Here is a 15,156-nt window from a genome sequence, read left to right as displayed (position 1 = left end):
ACAGCTTTTCTATTATTAAAGAAAAACTCTTAAAAATAGAAGTTCTTACAATTGGATGCTGTTTGTTTTTTGTTGTTGTTGTTGTTTTAAACAACCAACATGACCAAGTCAAAGCATTCAGGTGTACTCCCTGCCTGAAGTTCTTTAACTGGGAAGAGTATGCTTACCTTTTTGAGGAAACAGTGACATTTAGATTTTGGCCCTCTTTTGCAAGGGCAAAATTGTATGTAAGTTGGATACCACTCTTCTCCTCTTCAGAATGTTTTGCAATACATCTAGCTCACATGAAACATCTAAATCTCTGGGAGATGCCAGTTCTGACTAATAGGATAAACATTCCTACTGGTCTAACATTTAGCTTAGCCACATAAAATCTTACTAATCCTGTGAAGCAAAATAAGCTCATGAGTTGTACTAGATGGGCAGATGTTACACAGGAACCTTCAGCTATGTGGGGAGAGGTAAAGCATGAAAACCAGAATTTACATTCAGATATTCAGCATCTGCTTTCTTAATGATGTTAAGTTTCACCTTGTGGGGAGTGTGTATACTTCAATGTGTTCTCATAAATATTTCTTTATCAAATATAGTACTAAATTCAATAGTTACCCCAGGATAAGAACAGGTAGGCTCATGCCTCACACTCAATACTGGTCTCCTAGGAAGAAAGAAGGAAATACACATGAAATCACCAACTCATGAGTGCACTTGGAGGCAATAGATATATTTGTACATACAACCAGAAGAATAACTCAAAGTTATCTATGTTTTGGGTAAGATCAGCCCCTTTTTAAATGGTGTTTACATCACATCCTCATGGGGAAAAAACTCCAAAAACATTCTCTCAAAATGATTTCATTGTGTAATGAACAAAAAGTTTAGAAATGCACTAGAGAATGGAATTCCGAGCTGGTAAATTCATGTAGTGTTGTGAAATGCTGTATAGACCTTATCAGTAGAAAGCCCAGGAAATCAGTTTTCACTGACAGTTGTGAAGGTCAGCATTTGGCTGCCTAAACTCAAAAGCCATCTCCCTGATACTCAGGGCTATTTGAGAAGCTTCAGATGCCCTGAAGCTCAAGGAAAGTCTGGAAGAAGCATCAGAGGACTAGCTGCCTCAAATATTTCTAAGCCTCAAATACCTCTAAGAAGCCTCATCAGAGGCTTCTCCCTCTTTTCATGTGAAAGTTGTTTTTAACCTGAGGTTTTGTGTATGGTTCTGGCCCAAGCTATATGCATCAGCCTTACAGATCCTTCATTCAGTCACTAACAGTAAGCCACATATTGGCCTTCCAGGTTTGACCTCAGACTTGTTTCATCACAATGGACTTGTCTGGCAATTTCTGTATGGTTTCTAATCCTGGCTAATTATTTCCAGATCTATCCTGACCTTGACTTGCAAACTTAACTTCCTGGGTTGACTTCAGGACTGCTTTTTCAAGATGGACTTGTTTGGCTACCTCTATTCTTTTTTGAACCTGGTTACCATCACCAGATCTGCTCTGCTTGCCTTTCTGGGGTCCTGTGAGACTGGGCACTGCCTGTGACACAGCTGTCTGTGCCTCCCCTTGCATTGTCCTTGCATCCTGCTTCCACTTGCTACTTGTTGATAGATCTAATTGCAGACTTCCATGACTTAAGGAGGAGGATGCTTGGAGAAGATGGTGCCTGGTTCATCTTGGGGGGTCACCAGGAAAATTACCAGAGGCAATAAACACAAGCTGTTGGAAATTCCTACTGAATGTAAGGAAAATTTAATGATCAGAGTTATTAAACCATGGAAAAGCTTGCTCAAAGCATTTTCAGACTTTCCATCCTTGGGGGTTTTCAAAATTCATCTGAAAAAGATCTTTAACAATCTACTCTAATTTTCCAGTTAGCCCTGTTTTGACTAGGAGTTTGGATTACAGGACTTCCAGGGAATTAACTAGAGGACTTATAATTTCCTTTTCTAGGATTATATAGTATAATATAGTATTTCTTGGAGACAGTGCAGAATAGCTTGGATATGTACTGACAATGTTTGCAATAATAGCCCTGAATATAGTTTTTGAGAGAGATAATAATGGCTCTTTTGTTCAAAAAGGAGAATGCGGTATATACATGGAAAAAAAATCTCCAATAAAATCTGTATACTGTTCTTACTATGTCTTGCTGCATGCTTTGGAAAAATTGTGGTGGCACTTGTGATCTCATTATTCCTGGTCCCTTCTGGGAATCATACTTTTAGTGCCTTTGTTTTTGTTCCAGTACAGAAAGCATTGCTGTGACGAGCTTTCATACAGATTGCGTGGGTGCACAATTATCACTCACAATTTAGCTTATTATACTAAAGCAGGTTGGGTGTGCTGCAAACCCATTAACTCTTAGCAGTAACTTTCTGAGTTAGAGTACACTCTCTCCTCTGTCAATAGGGGTCAAATTTTCTGAAGAAACAGGAAGTAAATTTTATTCTCTTTGTTACTTTGAACAGTTAAAAAATCTTGCTGCAAGACAGCAAAAGAGATAACAGAGATGGAATTATAAAGTAACTGTAAGTGTGTCAACAGAAGACAGCAAAAGAGATAACAGAGATGGAATTATTATAAAGTAACTGTAAGTGTGTCAACATAGGCAAATTAAACTAACAAGAAGCACACCCAAATGAGATAAATATTTATGCAGCATTCACATTGAAAAGAAACAAACTAGGGTGGAAAACCTGAATACTTTGTCTGTACAAATTAGCTTAATTTAGATAGAGATTTCCATAATTTACTATATTTCCAGGTTGTAACTAATTTTTTTTAAGTATGCTGACAGCAACTGGTGAAATATACCATTATTATGCAAACATTAATCTATGTTTCCACAATAATAATAAAATTTATCAAATTATATGAGCCCTTTTTTAGATGATGGGTAATGAAGATCAGTGACATTATGTCTTCAGTAATGATTTTTCTCTAATTAATTTTCTCAGTGTATTTCTGACTGATATCAAAGCTCCTAGCAACAGGAGTTTATGTCACTGGACTGATATCACTGCATATCCCACTTGACTTGCTTTGTCTTTGATCATCTAATTACATGAGATATTTTCATGTTTTCTATGCCCAGTAAATCAAGCATTTCTTGAAAAATATTTTTCTTTTAATAATACCATAGTCTAAAAAAAGGTGAATTCCCTCAGGCCATTTATTTAATATTAATCAACTGGCAATTACTTTTCATTTTAGCTGTAATGTGCAATCATTTAATTAAGTATAAAATAAATTTGCAGGCATGGTGATTCTGTAAGAAAGGAACTTCCCTAAATGGCTTCTGTCTTCTGTTTGTTTTGAACAAATTTATTAGAACAAAAGGTATTTAAAACTCTGTTAAATACCAGAAATCGTTACTGCTTATCGTGATCTTCAATTGAATATTTCTCACTAAATCTTTTTCCTGATAATTTTAGAAATAATAGAAGTGAAGTCTAAAATTCTGAGGATTTTTAAACCGTATTCTTTGGGTGAAACAGTGGATGAAATAATTGTTTAGGTGCAGGATATATCAACCTGATTCTTGGCTTTGCAGCACTCTTCTCTATTGCCTTAAGCATCTTCATTAGTGTATCTCCTCTTCCTTTTAATGTCCTTAAAGTGTCAGTATAAATCTTAAACCCTCCCTTTGCTGCAGTGAACTTTGCTAAACTTTGCTGTGGGGTTTCTACTTGGTCCTAGTAGGAAATTCCAAACTGGTCATACTGGAAGATGACAAGTTATTAATTTACATTTACAAAGTGTTCATGGTGCATGTTGGGAAAATAGACTGTGGAATACATGTATAAGTATTGAAACAACATTATTTACAGATAGGCACAGAATTAAAAATTAATTTTTACACACTTTATTCTAAGATAAGTTTTAAGTGTTCCTTAAAATCTGCACTTCACTTTGCCAAGACACGTACAAAGTGGGGACTTCTTTTGGCAAAATGCAGACTCATACTTTGACCGACATACTCTGCACCTTGCTATGTCTTCAAATCTACATTGCATTTGAAAATAGCTACATAAGTATGTTCAACATGCATTTAATGCCTGTTCTCTGTTTTCATCGCCATCCTTTATCTGATTTTACCCAGGACTCCAGGTGGTATCCCTATGATGTCCCTATAATGACCAGTAATCACTGGTCATGAAAGGTTACTATTCTTTTAGAACAGATATACCACTTAAACTTGTGCTGGATGAATCTATTCAGAAGTCTCTCAGAGATTAGGTAATCATGTACTTAAACTGTTAACAGAGATAAACATTCTAACACTATTTTTTATTAGAATTTTTGATACTCAAGGCAGCAATAAGATTTGTAGTATTCATTTCTACTTAAAATGGACAACGAAGGATGCAAGCAAAACAGCATGACTGGTGGCAGTGAACCTGTTCTCCATGGTGCACATGCTTGACTCAGACATGAACTACTGACCCACATTTAAATGCCAGTTTGTGAATGAGACCAAAATATTAAGGTCTTAAGTTCCCTGGAGCAGATTTCTTTGAAATCCTTCAGGTTCAGCTTTCAGACTTGACCTCTGGTCACAAAGCCAGCAGACATACAAAGCAGTTCTGGCTGGGAGTTTTCTGGGATATAAGCATCTGGGGGTAGGCTACTGAATACAGTCCACATGAATTTCTTTTTAGTAAATGGCAGCACTTGCTGAAAGATAACACTGATTTTTTTTCAGATTTTTTAGACTGTCGTTACACTAAAAACAATGAATATATGGGAAAAGAAAAACCCCACTACTGTCTTTGTATGATATCTCAAGGCAACTGTGGTGGTCTTATATGCCATTTTGTGATGTCCAAACTAGTCATCTAGCATTACAAATTTCTGCATTACATTATCAAATATTAAAGCCATTCCTCCTCATTTCTGAAAACAATAAGACAATTGAAGAGTATATTATATTCTATTATAGGCAATGACAATAGGCAGTGTACAGATTTCACTCATTTCATTCAGTATTCAGTTCTGATTACATGTGAGTTTCTGTGACATGCTGCAGATACCCTTTTTTTTCTCTCTCTCTAACCTTAAAAATGTCTACAACTTCCTGTGATAAAGCTTAATATTTATGGACTTCAGCAAATGGATATAAAAGAAAGTCCATTTTCTGACTTCTATTATTTATTGAATAGAGCTGGACATGTACAAAATACTCTGGTACTTCAGTGACCTTACAGATGAGGACAAAGAGAATAAAGGCAAGAACTAGAATAGAAGGAGTTGTGAAGAATGCCACAGGGAAAATTACCCTGAAAATGTACAGGAAGTACTGTGCTCAGTGAGGAAATCATAGATTCCTTTCTTGAGTCTAATTAACATCACTCCTTGAATACTGCAGAAGTTACAGTGTTACCATGACTTTATTGTCCTAGACTGGGCAAGCAGAGTTTATTGTTTCTCTTGAATTGATTTCATACCTGGAGATTTATATTCTTCTGGAATTATTGGTTGTCCCCAGGTGCTGTTTGCGTTAGAACTAGTTATAGCAGCCTAGTCCTTTCGAAACTGAATAATAGAACTATAGAATGATTCAGGTTGAAAGGGATCTTTAAAGGTCATCTCTTCCAATCCCCCTGCCATGATCAGGGACAGCATAATCTAGATCCAGTTGCTCAGGGACCTGTCCATGCTGACCTTGAATGTTTGCAGGGGTGGGACCTCCTTGGGAAACCTGTTCCAGTGTTTTACCACTCTCTTCATAAAAAATATGGAGTCTAAGTCTAGCCTTTTTTATTTTAAAACTGTTACCTACTGTCACATCACTACAAGATCTATTAAAAGGTCTGCCTCCACCTTGTTTATAAGTCCCCTTTAAGTACTGAAAAACTTCAATGAGGTCTTCCTGGAACCTTTTCTTCTCCAGGCTGAACAACCCCAGCTCTTTCAGCCTTTTCACACTGAAGAGGTGTTCCAGCCCTATGATCATTTTTTTGGCTCTCCTCTGGACCTACCTCAAAAGGTCCATGTCTTTCCTTTACTGGTGACTCCAGAGCTAGATGCAGTATTCCAAGTGGGGTCTCAGTATTCCAGGTGATATTGAGGGGTAGAATTACTTCTCTCAACCTGCTGGCCACTCTGCTTTGGATGCAGCCTAGGAAACAGTTGGCCTTTTGCCTACAAGTGCCCATTGCTGGGTCATGTCCAGCTTTTCATCCACCAGCACCCCAAGTCCTTCTCGGCGGGGATGCTCTCCATCTGTTCATCCCCCAGCCTGGATTGATACCAGGGATTGCCCTGATCCAGGTGCAGCACCTTGAACTTGGCCTTGTTGAAACTCATGAGTTTTATGTGGGCCCACTTCTACAGCTTGTCCAAGTCCCTCTAGATGACATCCTGTCCCTCCAGCATGTCAAGAGCTCTTCTAAGCATGATGTCATCTGCAAGCTTGTTGAGGGTGCACTTAGTCCCACTGTCTACATCATTGATGAAGACATTAAACAGTACTGGTCCTAATATGGACCCCTGAGAGACACAACTCATCATTGATCTCCATCTGGTCACTGAGCAGTGGTTAAATTTATTGTGGGAATGGTCAAATTCATTGCAGAAATTACTACATCAATGCCTTCAATGAATAAGGTTATAGGGAACATGGAATTATCTCTTTGTTGTAGGATTTTCCCTTATATATTCCATAGGATGAATTTGACTGTATTAAAGTTTAGACTAGAAATCTCTTATAAGAAATGTCATGTCTCAGCTTTTTCCAGGTTTGAAGTATTGACAGTAAATGGACATGTGTTTGTCTCCCAAATGCAAAAAGTGTGATTGCTGCTGTTGTCTCATTACTTTGCTATATGAATTGTTTGACTCCGTAGCTAGTTAGGTAGATCACCAAATGTTACTGACTATGGTTGAATAGCTATTCATTTCAGGATATAAACTCACAGATGTTTCACATTCATATTTTGTTAAAATAAGAATTTAATAGTAGGCTTTCAAAATGCTTTACCTATAATTTATACATAGCTCTCACTAAAACAGAAGCTATCAATATTTTGTCAGGAAACAAAAAAACAACCAAACTAAACCAGATAACCCTAAATAGCTGTAACTGTTAAGATAGGTTTTCAAGATTTTACTGGAGGCATTCAAATTTCTTTTAGTGTAACCAAAAAGTTAAATTCTACTACCATTGGGTCTAAGAGTACCTAGGAAAGAAATATTTCCTGAGAAGAGGGGAGACACCAAATCATTCCATGATGTCTCTTAAAGTCAGACAAGACTTGGATTCATGGCATTCTGTGACAGGAATCAAGGGACAATACTTTGTAGTGAACATATTTGTTAAGCCTGAAAAACCTGTGCACGCTTCTCACTAGTGAAATATTCTATAGTCATCCTTCTAGTTGCAGTGCTTGTAGTTCTACTATTGGAACAGAGAAAAAGTACTTCATCCATCCTTCTAGGATGTGCTTTGAATTTTTGTAATAACAAAATTGGATTGACATAGTCCCTTGTATTGAAAGGTCTTCATGACACCCTGGTGAAATTGGATTAATAAGTGTTTAATAAAGTTAAACAGAGGCATGATTATCTCAGTATAGCACAAAGCAGAAGCAAAAGTTCCATTTTTCTTTTCATTCCTTAATGTGTTCTGAAAATCTTCAGCATACTCTTATATATCTATAGTGAAATTTTTCTTTAATTTATCTGTGTAGATACATATGTTTGTGGTTTATGCATGTTGACCCATTAAATTTAATCCCAAGTGTGTGATCAGATAAAGACTATAAATATTTGTGACTTTAATTTAGTGTCCATGAAAAGCTGCATATCAAGTAACAAAGTAAGAATTCTAAAAATGAGCAATAAATGAAAAGCTAAGGTATTTTCTTAAGAACAGGAGTAAGAGAATATGTTTTAATCTTGATTAAAACTCATTCATATCTCTTAAATGATTGCACAAAATAATTCATTACATTTCACCCTGTTATGAGTCATGCGTTACGAACAGTATTTACAGACTTCCTCCACAAAACAATTTACAATTTACCTTCATGTCTGTTAGTATTATTTCCACTAAAATGCTATTTAGTCCACAAAAATACTGATTTAACAGATAAATACGGTGCCAAACTAGGAAAATATCTGGTAATATAGTTTAAACAATGATTTTATTGTCCTAAGGCCTCTGAGATTGTGTATAAATGTTCTTTTCCTTACTTTCTTTTCACCATTATTTTTAAGGTCTACCTCTGCATAGTAAATTTTCTCTAAAAGGCATGCACTGTTTCCCACACTCCTGTTGTTCACTTGGCATGTCACAGATTGCCAATCAGTGTTATTCTTTTTATTTTTTCCCTCAGTACCTTTATCAGTCTGTGTTATCTATGGCTTCTTGAGTGATATTTGCTATTTTAGATGCCCATAATATGCTTCTGCTTTGATTTTTTTGTGCACTACATATTAACAGACATGATTGGTTCAACTTCATCTTCTGCATGCATGATTATAATTTTTCCCTTCATCAAAATAAAGAACATTTCCAGGAGTGCACTGGCCAATTCTCTAAGATGCTGGACACTGTGAAAATAGTCAGCAGTCCTCAGCAGTTCACCCTCACCTTGGAAGTACAGATACTGCCTGAAAACACATTCTGAAAGATGAAATACTAAATAGAAGAAAATGTTATGCCTTATATGCAATTTTAAACAGCAAGAACACTCCAAATGAGACAAGATTTCAGCCAAAAAGTCTATTCACAGTTCTGATACAGCTTGCATTAAATACCTAACTTCAATTCATCTTTGAATTGTGCTGTATCCATAATGTCAGACCATTCTTAAATCATTCAAGGACATCCTTTCAAGTGCATGAGTCTCAGAAGACTATTCCTTTTTTATGGTTTTGCTCTAAAGGGGTATTGTAACATTTTTCTATTTGTCTCATTCAAGCAGTGCTTTCCCACACCATGCACAAAGGAGCAGTGAGAAAATGGTTGTAGCCATGTGTGATTGGGAAAGGCTGATACCAGCACTCTTGAGGCTGCTGTACTTCAAAGGATTTGAAAGTTTGTTTTGATAAAAGATAAAGGGACCAAAGTTCAGGTTCTGTGATCAGAGGCACGAAAAAAAGGGTAACTTCTGATAAGCTCCACTTGTTAGCTTTGGACTGGGAGCACTCAGACTGTCAAAGTTGCCAGCATGGCTAAGCTGGATAAGAAAAAGAGTGAAAAAAAGGAAATAAGAGCCACAATGAAAGTCAGATGAGAAATATGTGAGCGCTTTTCAATGCTGGGAGCATAGGAGAACTGAGTCTGCCTCGGTATCTCTAAGTGATTTGTACAAGTATTTCATACACATGAACTACACAAAATGCTGTACTTGCAGTCTTCCTAAACTGGTAATGCCTGCCTATAATAAAGGAGGATCACCCTATAGACAGGTTATTGAATGGGTTTGCCTGCATGTACTCCCTTCAAGGTACTTTTTTTTTCTCTGCAGGGCCTACGAAGATCTGAAATTTGATTTTCATTCTGCAAATCATAGGATCACAATAAAATTGCTCCAGAAAGAGACCTCCAAAACTCATCTGGTCTGACCTCCTGCTTAAGGCATGTTTAATTTCAAGGTTGAATCAGTTCCTTCATGGCACATACTCCAGACCCCCTTACCACCTAAGCTCTTCATCAGACTTTCTTCAGATTGTCAGAGCTTGCCTTGTACAAGGTGGCCCAAAATGGTGTCTGATTCTTCAGATAGAGATTTGCAAGTGCTGCGTAAATGTAAGAAATCACCCTCATTGATTTTCTGGTCACATTCTTTTTGATGAAACACAGTATGCTGTCTAGGAGCTGAAGATACCCTCTCTGACCATCACGGAATGCCCCTTTGGCCAGTTTTCAACCATTTATGTTGTTTCTCACTACAGAAATTAAGTAATTACCCACTGAAGCTTCTCATTAGAGCTGGCATATGTAAGAAGTCTCTAATGAAACAGGCTTAAATTCAAACAACTGCAATGTAAATATATACAAATGCAAGTTATAATGACAAAGATCTTGCCCAAATGACAGCCTGCTGCTTTTTGACCGATCCTTTTCAAATGAGACAATTGCTGTAGTGATGACTGATTTTATCTCATTTTCTGTCTGCACCAGGGACTACCTCCATAGGGTAGAACTATCATTTTCTCTCATTTCCCTCTTGCTGTGGTATAAAAAAGCTCATTAGTTGGTAGCCTAAAAGTCTTTATTTTCTTAAGATAATATTTCATTTATCTCAGAATATGACTGCTATCATTTATACTGCAAGCAAAAAAAAAGGATACAAAACTAAGAAGTGCAATATTTAATATTCTCTTTGCAATATATTTTTTTTGTTTTGCTCTGTAGTCTCTTAGGCACTAGAAACACTCCTGTAGTTACCTTTTAAAATGAGCAATGATCATACCTTCTCAGTATGGTCCTCAAAAACATAAAATTTTATCATTGCAGTTTAGAGAACCATTCAGAAAAAGAATCCAGTAAAGACTTTTGGAAAAGTGAAAAGCCCATTAAAAACCCCCAAGTTTTATAACTGGGAGTTGATCACACAATACAAAGTTTCTCTTATCAGTTCAGCATGCACTTTCCTGTGTCTCTCACTAACAGGTTCATCTTCACATTTTATTTTGTCATTTTCTCTTTGAGCTTTTTCCTTGGCAGTTTTCCACTTATTTTATCTTGTGGTAGCTCCTTAAATTTCTGTACCTACATCTGCCCTGAAGACTAATCAATTTAAAAAGAACAGCCAAAGAGAGGAAAGAATAGCTCCCTCCTTTAAAAACTTTTGAATTTAAAAAAATTTTGGATGGTATCTGGACTTATTGGTGGTAGTTCTAAGCAGATTTTTAATCAGTCAGCATTGATTTAGACAGTTGAGGTGGTCAATATTGCCTCGTTAAGTCCTCATGCAATGTTAAGGAAAATAGATCCTTTACGCTTTCCAGCACACATTCACCTTAGCCTATATGCTATAATGTTGCCATTTTGAAAAGAGGTATAACAAAGTAAAATTTAATATATTTGTTTTGTGTCTGTGCCTCTAACCACAGTATGAAAAATGTAAACAAAGCAATTGACTGAATCTGTCCTGAAAAATTACTAGAAATGCAAATATAATGGCTTTTAAAGGGTCATTCCTTTGTAGTTCAATTGATATTGTGCAATTTTACATTTGAGATTTGTAATTCAAAGTTAGACGTAAAATCCTGTGGTACTGAAGTGGATGAGAACAGAATGTTAAATATAGACATTTTCTGCATTAATGTCATGCAGCTCCATTTTCTGTTCCATTAACTTTCATACTTTTGCATGTTGGTTCACATGTAGATTTCTAACTAACTGACAAGCAGAATTTTAAGCCTTGTATAATGTTTCTATAAAAATACATGGTGCTCAACTCAACTTACCCCTTCTGGCATCTCCAAACCAAGGATGAAGAGAACAAGCTACACTAAATGGGCATTATCATGCCTGAGTGCTCAGGTGTCTCCTTGTCTAGACTAGCCAGTCTGAAGTACACACTTTATAGCCATAATGCCTTGAGAAATATTGGAAGTATATGTGTAAGGTGGGTAAAGGACAGCATCAAAATTGTTCTATGACATTACAGAAATAATTTTTGAACACAATTTACCACAGAGGTGCTTGGGATCATACACCTGAAGAACTCTTGGAGGTTTAGTGAGTAAGGGCACAGTCTGCTAAAGGTAGAGGTGCTGAAGGAACACCTCCTAGAATATTTCTGTGTATCGTTTTTGTGAAGGATCTGTGTATTAATTAAAGCCATAAGGCTAAAATCACTAAGGAGCATATCCATCTAGTTATTATTTAGGAAGACTGAGACAAACATAGAAGTGGTAATAAAAACTCTCAAAGGAAGCCTCAGTCATATCTTCTGTGTCAGTTCTACTAGATTTTAGTTGTCTAAGGTTTTCCTGAAAGCAGTGTTATCCTTCTTCCAATACTGATTCATTCCACTTTGGTTTGTCTCCTTCTCTTTGCTGATCATTTTACGGATCCAGGCATTATCTTCACATAAGAACCTATTAATCAGACACTTAACATGCATTAAAGAAGTACCCACTCTGAAAATTTTAGATGTAATATACTCATTAGACATTACAGCTCATACATAAATGGTCTAACCACCACTATGATAGGTCTTTGATGGGTTTCTCCTAGTCTCTTGTGATGGAATTCTGTCACTTCATATGGATTCTTTCACTATAAAGAGAATGTGAACAAGTGATCAGTTATTTAGTCATATAATAATCCTCATCTTAGAGATGCCACAATGGGATATTCATCAGCTTACATGTGGCCTTTTCAGTCTGAAATATGCTGCCAGATCACATTTCTGCTATTGTCTTCCCCAATTGCCTGTCTTTGGGAGCTGGGCAGCTTTATAATCCTCAAGCATCAGTGCATTTTCTTGAGAAGCAGTAGCCTTTTGGGCTTGTTTCTTTCCACCCTTTGATCAGCAACGTCATACTCCATTTTTACCACAAAGAACTGTGATTACATAGAAGTTCTAGCTCTCTTTTTCATCATTTCTTATTCCCCCTTAAACTAAATGCAAGGGTAGTTCATCAAAAGAATTGAAGTTTTAATCTCAATAGATGCATTTCTGTTTCACTGTCATGATGCTTCAAAGTGTATTCATATTTTGAATATATTCATTCTTCCCTCTGCTGAAAACCTACAGTATATGTGATTTCTTATATAACTTGGAATTTTTTCCACATTTGAAACACAGAGGATTAGGTACCTAATAATGTTACTGTGCTATAGTAGTACATAAAATATTATATGAGTAACTTTTTCTTAGTCTTCAGTGATATATTCAAGCACTTCTTAATTTTTTAGAATTGTTATTCATATGTCATTTTTGTTCAATTGCTGTTTCAATTTCTATCTGGTTCTTTTTGACTAATCTGCAGGATTAAAATCCAATATTTTATTAATTGGACTATGAAATAGTACTTATTTTTTATTTTCCCAAAATTTTCACATGGGTCTATATAGTTATTGATACTCCCTAATTCTAGATCAGCAGAACAAGTACGATTTTAGCATGCTTGAGTTGTTCAGGTTACTGTGTATCCTCAGATGTATTCTCAGCACACATAGTTCAAAGACGTTATTGTTTATACATCAGTTTGGTTTGATTTCCGAATGGTAACATTGGTAAATTTTTCACACAAGTAACTTTATGATGAATAATATACATGTGTTGTTTGTGTTGGTTTATGTTTCAGTTGATATGACACTTTTTTTTTGCAACTTTTGCTTATTTAAATAGCAAATTCCACACCTAAACTTACAGTTGAAGTAAAAGAAACTGAACTTTTCTAGAAAAAATATTTACTTTTTTCACTATATGTTTAGATGGAAGCTGAGCCCTAGTTGGCTGCTCTATAATCAGGTAATTACGCATATGAATTTTGTTATATTAGAAATATACCAATATGTGCAACTATGAGACATAGTTTGCCATGGGAAAAAAAAAAAAACCAAACATAAACTAACTGACAGAGAACTTCCCACGACAACATGAAATGCATCTACTTGGTTATTTATGTTGTCCAAATTCTTTTCCTTTTGGCATACTCCTAACAGACATTTATAACAGCAGAAGTTGTAGCAGTGGTCCTGTGAAAAGAGAAAATAATATTAAATAAATATGCACAGCAAAAGAAATTTGGAAGACCATGATAAATTGAAGATACCTGCAACTTTTTTAGAGTTACGGAATGCAGAAAAGGAAGCCAAGTAAGAGTATAGAAGACAAAGACAAAGGACAGTTGAGAACATGAGAAGCCTTAAAAAAATTGAGATATTAAGAAAACATCTGTGAGGAAACAGGATGGAAAAGAACAGGATGCATTCAGGAGCTGCAACAGGCAAAGGGTGATGAAGTAAATGTTCTTAAAGAACCACAGGAAGAAAGTAAAATACAGTACCCATGTCTGGGGACATAACGAGCTAGGATGTCCACGAGTAATGGAAATCAAGAATATTTTCTCAGTGAAAATAAAAATATTAAATTACTAAGGATTGGTAAGGATAAATACTGTATACATTTCTGGAAAAAAGCTATATATTTTTTTTCCTTGATGATTGCTTATGTTTGAAATGGGGCATTTGTTGGTTAAGATCAGTATCTGCTTTTGAGCATCATGAAAAAGGAATTTAATGTGGTTTTCTTTTCTCCTGTTTATGAAAAGAGTAAGTACATGGAGAGGAACTGAAATTTTATTTACTCTGCAAAGAATTTTACTGTGTAAAGATTTCACTATAAAATTAGTGTCAAAGAAGCTTTTAATTCTTGAACAGTAAATAATTAAAAGTCAGAATATAATTTAACCAATTAAGACAGAAAGAGAAAATAAAGTGTTACTGACATTTCTCCTGGGATACTTGGCTTTTTTTTCAGTCCTGACACATCAGTTTTAAAGAAAAGCAAAATGTATCTATGCACAGAAACGCTATCATTGTTAGCAATGCTGACCAATCTTCCAAGAGGAAGAGGAATTTGATCTTTAAGTATAACTTGTATTCTTCATATGCCTCTGTCAGAGGTGAGAAGCAGAAAAAGACGATGCCATACATTTATTTTTATCCTGCCAGCATAATAATATAGTTGATATCTACACTAGTAGAGGTGAACACAAAGAGGAGAAAAAGACCAGCTTTGTAATAAATTTTCTACCTCTGATTTTTTATGAAATGTCTTCAGATATGAGAGAAGCAAGAAAATGAGCATATGCTTTCTTAAAAAATTAGCTTCATGTTATATATGCAGATATGTTCTAAAGGTCATATAAATTTTGCAATCTCCTTTGATGTACATGATTTCAAAGGATGCACATACAAATCTTTTTTCTCATGAAGCGGTATTCATTGTCTTGATCACCAAAATAAATGATATGTGAAAATTTTTTTAAAAATATTTTCTGATCAGGGCACTGTATTGTAAATTCAGGATCAAGAGAACCATTAGTTACTCATAAACTGACAAGGCTCATGATTTATTATTATTATTATTTGCTATTTCAACCCCAGGTGTGGCCTCACCAGTGCTGGGGAAGGATCACCTCCCCCATCCTGCCACACTCCTCCTAATGCAGCCCA

General features: G+C 35.8%; 1 long non-coding RNA gene across 1 annotated transcript in view; it reads left to right on the top strand.

Annotated features, from left to right (window-relative positions):
- The window catches only part of LOC108449612, a 26,837-nt gene extending 12,398 nt beyond the window's left edge, over positions 1–14,439 (top strand). Inside the window, exon 4 of the long non-coding RNA XR_001865842.1 lies at positions 9,482–14,439. This is a non-coding gene — a long non-coding RNA (uncharacterized LOC108449612). The remainder of the gene's footprint in view (positions 1–9,481) is intronic.
- Positions 14,440–15,156: the final 717 nt, after the last annotated feature.

Source organism: Corvus brachyrhynchos, unplaced genomic scaffold, assembly GCF_000691975.1.
Source record: "Corvus brachyrhynchos isolate BGI_N302 unplaced genomic scaffold, ASM69197v1 scaffold28, whole genome shotgun sequence".
Taxonomy (NCBI): domain Eukaryota; kingdom Metazoa; phylum Chordata; class Aves; order Passeriformes; family Corvidae; genus Corvus; species Corvus brachyrhynchos.
This window is presented reverse-complemented; position numbering and strand designations above follow the sequence as displayed.